Source organism: Hipposideros armiger, unplaced genomic scaffold (assembly GCF_001890085.2).
Source record: "Hipposideros armiger isolate ML-2016 unplaced genomic scaffold, ASM189008v1 scaffold_258, whole genome shotgun sequence".
Taxonomy (NCBI): Eukaryota; Metazoa; Chordata; class Mammalia; order Chiroptera; family Hipposideridae; genus Hipposideros; species Hipposideros armiger.
This window is the reverse complement of record NW_017731608.1, coordinates 139495-145239: the sequence shown is the minus strand read 5'-3', so window position 1 is coordinate 145239 and position 5745 is coordinate 139495.

Genomic DNA, 5745 nt, shown 5'->3' with positions numbered 1-5745 from the left:
TCTCTCTCTCTCTCTCTCTCTCTCTCTCTCTCTCTCTCTCTCCACACACACACACACACACACACACACACACACACTCACACACTCACACACACACTCACACACACACTTTCTCTCTCTCTCCCTCTCTCTTACTCTCTCACTCTCACTCTCACTCACCGTCTAGCCATGGAGATAGACCAAGAGGGTCATTGTGCAAAGCCCCGGCTGCGTGAATGGCCCCATTGTTCCTGGGCTGAGTTCCCAGAGTCGGTGCGCCATTGACCAGGGCTGAGCTGTCCAGTGGGAGGTGCCCGTGGGCCCCTGACCAAGGGCTGACCACACCTGGCAGGACACCCACTCCCCCTCCTTCCCCAGAGGGAGGAAGGAAAGAGATCCAGTTTGGTCTGGGGCTGGGCAGGGAGAAACCAGAGAATACCTGCCACTCTCCGTGTGGCTTCCTGGCTCCTGAGTGCCAGGGGCTGGGGTCCTGCAGACGGTGCGCTCTGAGCTGGCACCTTGGAGCTGAGAGGATGGGGGCAGAGCAGAAATGGGGACAAGGTGAGAAAAGGGAAGTGGACATTGAATGCTTACTTATCCCTTCTCCCCTCCTGAGGTGAATGAATGTGGGGTCCTGGTGAGTCTGGGGGAAACACCTGGCCATAGGGATCCACCTAGAAGCAGGCCTCCCCTGATAGTCAGCTCACACCCCGGGCACCGGCCTGGGAGGCAGGCCTCCTGGTTGCCTCTGGGCTGGGCTCCCCAGGGCGGGACTTCTGTGTACTGGCATGAAAGGTGGGTCTGTAGGCCCCCTGAGCTTCTCCAGGGCTCCTCAGAGGTGAGGCCTAGGGGCAGCCTTGGCAATTATTTCTTGACCTTATGTCTTCCAATGCCCACTTGTGAGATACAGTGTAGTCCTGCTGTCACCCTGCTTGTCACCATCTTCCAACAGGAACAAGTCTGGGTCGGGAACGGGGTTTCCTTGGGGGCCAACAAGAGGTGAGTCCCATGAATAAGAGGGATGTGGGATGAGGGCAGGGGAGGGGCGAGAGGGTGGGAGGCAGAACGGGGAGGCGCTGGCTCAGAGGCAAGTGAGAGGACTGGGGGGACCTGGGGGCAAGGGTTTACCAGGCTAGGGTCCAGGCTTCCTGGGAGCCTGATTTCTTCCTGTCTCAGTTAAGAGACCAGACTAGAGCTCTCAGCTGCTCCCATGTCCCTAGAGTCTGGGACAGAGCCCTGGTGGCCTCCCTAAGTCCCAGGACATGCCATTAGCTGCTCCCTGGGCCCAGGCACTGTCCCTCTTCACCTATCGCTGCCAGCTTGGGCACTTGTCCCACAGAGCCGGGGCCTCTACCTGTCCCATGCCAGATTCCGAGCTGGACCACGCACCCCGGTCTGAGCTGTCTGATCCAGGGGCTGAGGCTTCTGTGGGCAGGAGCAGCGGAGGGAGTCCAGCCCTGCCAGGAGACTGTTTTTTTGGGCCAACCTCCCTTGCCATGGAAACAGCCCTACAGAGGGCTGGGAATTACCCATGATGTGAGTTTTAATTGTAGCCCACAATTCTGTTCTGTCCGCCCCCAACTCCCACCACCTCCCCAGCCCTAGCGCTTGGGAGCTCTTCACTGTATCCTATTTTTAGACATAGGGTATGTGGCCGTCTTAAGCCTTTTTTGCCTTTGGTCAGTCTGTCCGTCTCCTCATGGCTCTATGGCCGGGTGGAAGCCTGAGGTGGAAGTCACCTCCAGATAAACACAGGCCCTGTGGCCACCTCTCCACTTCCCAGAAGGCAGGCTCTGGAAAACACTGGGGTAGGCATTGGGCCTGAGAGCACCCCTTGATATTTCTCATCCGGGGCCTCCAGGGCGCGAGTGTGGCAATGGCCAGCAGGGTGGCTTAGGGAAGGTCAACTTCTCTGCTAGGCCTCTTCCCCAGAGGGCAGCTGGAGCAGGCCTCTTTCTCAGAAGGAAGCAGGCGACTGGCCCCTCTGACGTCTCCCTCCTCCCTGAAACTTTGGGACTTGAATGAATGAGACTTGCCTTGGCAAGATGGGGGCTAGACTGCGTGAGGCCAGAGGAAAGAAGATGGAGCCTGGAGGATGGGATGGGGTTGGCTTCAGTGGGCTGAGGACCACCCTGCCTCCCACCTATGAGGCCCAGAAGGTCTAGAGCCCTGGGGCAGCTTGGCCGGTCTGGGCAGCAGGTGTGTTGTGGCTTAGGCACTACCAGAAGCAAATCACTTAGTTTCCCTGTTTCCTCCCGTCCACCAACATTAGTTGGCATATCCTGTAATTTACTTAGGACACTTAGTTTTGTAACTGGGGAAGGAGAGGGACTGTCTATTCGAGGTGGTTCTAAGAAGAGAATGAATAAGGCAGGAATGGTACCCTCCTCGATGGCCCCTTGGCTTACATTTGAGGCCAGGGGTTAGAGGTGGCAGCCAAGCTCTTTGTAGAAAGGTTTTGGGAGCCTGGGGCATAAGCAGTTAAGCTTTGGGATCCTGGGGACCTAGGGCCCCTGTGTTAACGAAAATGTTGCTTTCTCAGCTCCTGGTAGGACTGGGGCTATGGGAGTATCAGGAGTTGGCCTGGGCGTTAGCTTCTCCACAACGGCCATCATAATCAGGGGGGCATGGAAGGGTGGGAGTGGGGGTATTACTTCAAGTAGCCTTGTGGCCTTCGGCAAGTTCTCGGACAGAAGACAAGTATGACAGATGGCCAGAGGTGACTGAAGCTGATAGGCTCGTCGGGGAGCAATGTAACATCCCTTTGGAGGGTTCACAGAAACCCTTATCAGTGGGACAGTGAGGTGACTTTTCAAGGGGCTTTGGCTGAGGACCTGACAGGGCAAGAAAGGGCAAGTACAGAAATTCTGGGGTTTTGGTCAAAATGATATGGTCTTCTGAATCCAGGAGCTGGCCAAGCGTGGCAATCTCTGGCCCCAGTGACCCACGGAGATCTTATGAGGAAGAAATAGGATCATATACATCACAGTGACCGGTCCAGTATCTGACCTTAGGTAAGTTTATCCAATTTTTGTTTTATTTCAACCACAAAAAAGGTCCAGAATAAGAATTCATCCAAAACAGGGCAGAATTAGGGGCTAAAAGATATGTGGGAGTTCTTTCCCCCAAAAAGCTGGAGACCCAGCTGAAGTTTCAACGATTTCCTGTGAGGCCTTGGGTGAGTGGCTTCACCTCTCTGGGTCTCGGTTTGCTCATCTGTGAAATGAGGGAGTTTGTTCAGTTCCTCCAACCCTATCATTGAATGGGCCTCCTTGGCCCGCGCTCTTCTCACATCATCTGCAGGGAAACTGAGGCTCCACAGGACAGGCCCATGGGGCCTGGCTGCCTCGGCCCAGGCCTTTCTGGTTGGAACTTTCTCTACAGGTGCTGAGGGCTCTGAGGCCTGAAGTTTGGGAAGAATCCTCTGTGTGCTCACTGCCTTGTCATTGTCCCCCCATGAGACAGGGGGAAATTGAGGATTGTAGCCACAGATCTTAAATCAAAGCCTGGGCCATCAATCTCCCAGAACCGACTGAAATAACAAGGTGGGTGGCACAGACCGTCACAGCATGGACAAGTGAGAGATATTAAAAAGCCGCAATATTGAGCCCCAAATCCCTTAACCAATTTCTAAATACCCCAGGGACCCGTCTGCTGAGGGGAGAAGAAGGACTGCCTCATTTTAGATTCCCCAGGAGGGCCTGGGGGCTCTATTCCAGGACCTCCCTCTGTCTGGGGGCTTCTGAAGGCCGTACGCCCTGGACCACTGGAGCTCTCATTCCTCCTGTCAGGCACCCCATTAGTGTCAGGCCGCCAAACAGGGCCCAGCAGAGCAATTAGTGTATGGAGCCAGACTGTTTGCTCAAATCCTGGCTCTGCTGCTCATCGGCCCTTGCAAACCTGGGCAAGCTGCCTCATCTCTTTGGCTCTCAGTTTCCTCGTCTGTAAAACAGAAATGATAATACCGCCTTCATAAGGTGTTTTAAGGGTTAAACAAAATAACCCCCACAAAACAAATAGCACAGTGCCTGGCACAGGGTCAGACCTCAAACATTTGCCATTAATATCAATCTTCCTATTATCTACACACAAGCTCCATCTGGCTGCTGTTTCCTCTCACAGGTTCTCCTGCTCGTTTGCCTTTTTAAACCCTAGCCATCCCTCAAGCCTCACTCTAACTGCCTCCCCCAGGAAGCCTTCCCTGAACGACTCTCCGAGGCTCCATCTTCCTCTGATCCTGAGGCCACGTATTTTATACCCAATCACGGTTGCGGCAACTGTCCTTTGCCACTTCATTGTGTGGGATCAAAATTTCCTGAGCAGAGGCCTCTACTGTTTTCCCCCTCCTCTTGCTCTTATAACACCTGCCACAGTGCAGTGCACACAGTAGATGCTCACGAAACACTCATGCTTGTCAACTGGAAGATTCCAGGAAACTGGAAACAGAATCCTGTATTCCCAAGACCAGGCCTTTTGTCTATTTTTAGAGTTTAAATGTTCTTAAAAAAAATAAATTCCAAATTCCACCCTGTCTTTACATTACAACCACACCAATCTTTTCATGTCAGCCAGATGTACATTTCCCTCCTCTCCACCCGAAATACACCAGAGTTTGAAAAATGGGGCCCTGGATCTGAGAGTGCGAGATAGAGGGAGTGCTCTCTAAACCCTGACTATTCTTGTCAGGCTGAAGACTTGGGGAGGAATTAGCTCTGGGTGAAAGGGAAGGTTCTGATGGCTCAGCTCTGCGCTGTTAGAGGTTGGTTTTCTATGGAGGGGCAAACGGGGTTTTGAAACATGAAGTCTTTGCTTCTGGAAGGTCAGCACTCTTTGTTACGCATCTCAGAGCCCTGCCATTCCTTGGAGGGCAGGTGGGGAAACAGATCTGGTCACCTTGAAGTCAGAACTGAGGGCTGGTGCTACCACTCGGGCTGCAGTGGGTGGAGGGGCGGGTAGGGCTGGGGCCAGGCTGCTGCTACCACTGTAGGAAAACACATTTGGATCACATTGGATCACACTGTGGCTTGATGGGGATCCTTTGCCTGGTGAATGGTGGCAGGGGGAGTCAATAATTACAAATTTGTGATTGTGACCAAGATAAATGGCCATTTGGTCTGGTGGGACCCTGGCAGCAGGGGCCTTCATACCATCCGGCTCTGGGAGGAGAGAGAGACTTGATGGTCTGAGCTCCAAGTCCTCCAGAGGAGCACAGAAGCCACATGCTCCTCTGCGTGAGTGAGTGAATGAATGAATGGTCGTTCCTGGCTACCCTGAACACCAGCCAGCCAATCACAGTGAACAACACTGTGCAATTATTAAGCACTTCTCAGGTGCTTTACATGCAGTTTTCCATCTGGTGTTTTAAAAACAGCAGCCCGGTACGGTGAGGGAAAGTATCCTCATCTTCCAGGTGAGGAAGCAGGCCTCCGTGGTGGCCAGCCCTGCACAGTTAGAGGTGATGGCAGAGCTGGGGTTTCCTGCGTCCTCTCCAGCCCAGGGGCCACTGATGACACAGTGTTCTCTATCTGTTTACTGCTTCTTCTCTACTACACTCCGGAGGCCAGGGGTCTGTTTGTTTTGTCACCAAGGAGTCCCGGGTGCGGATGCAGGCCTGGCCTGTGGGGGATGCTCGGTCAATATTTATGCAAAAATGAGGGGCTGAGGTGCTCAGCCTGCGGGCTTTGCTGCCAGGTCTCCCTACATAAGGGCAGCGGTGGCTCCAGATTTCCACCTCAGAGGGCAGCCTGGTAGGAAGGGGGTGGGCAC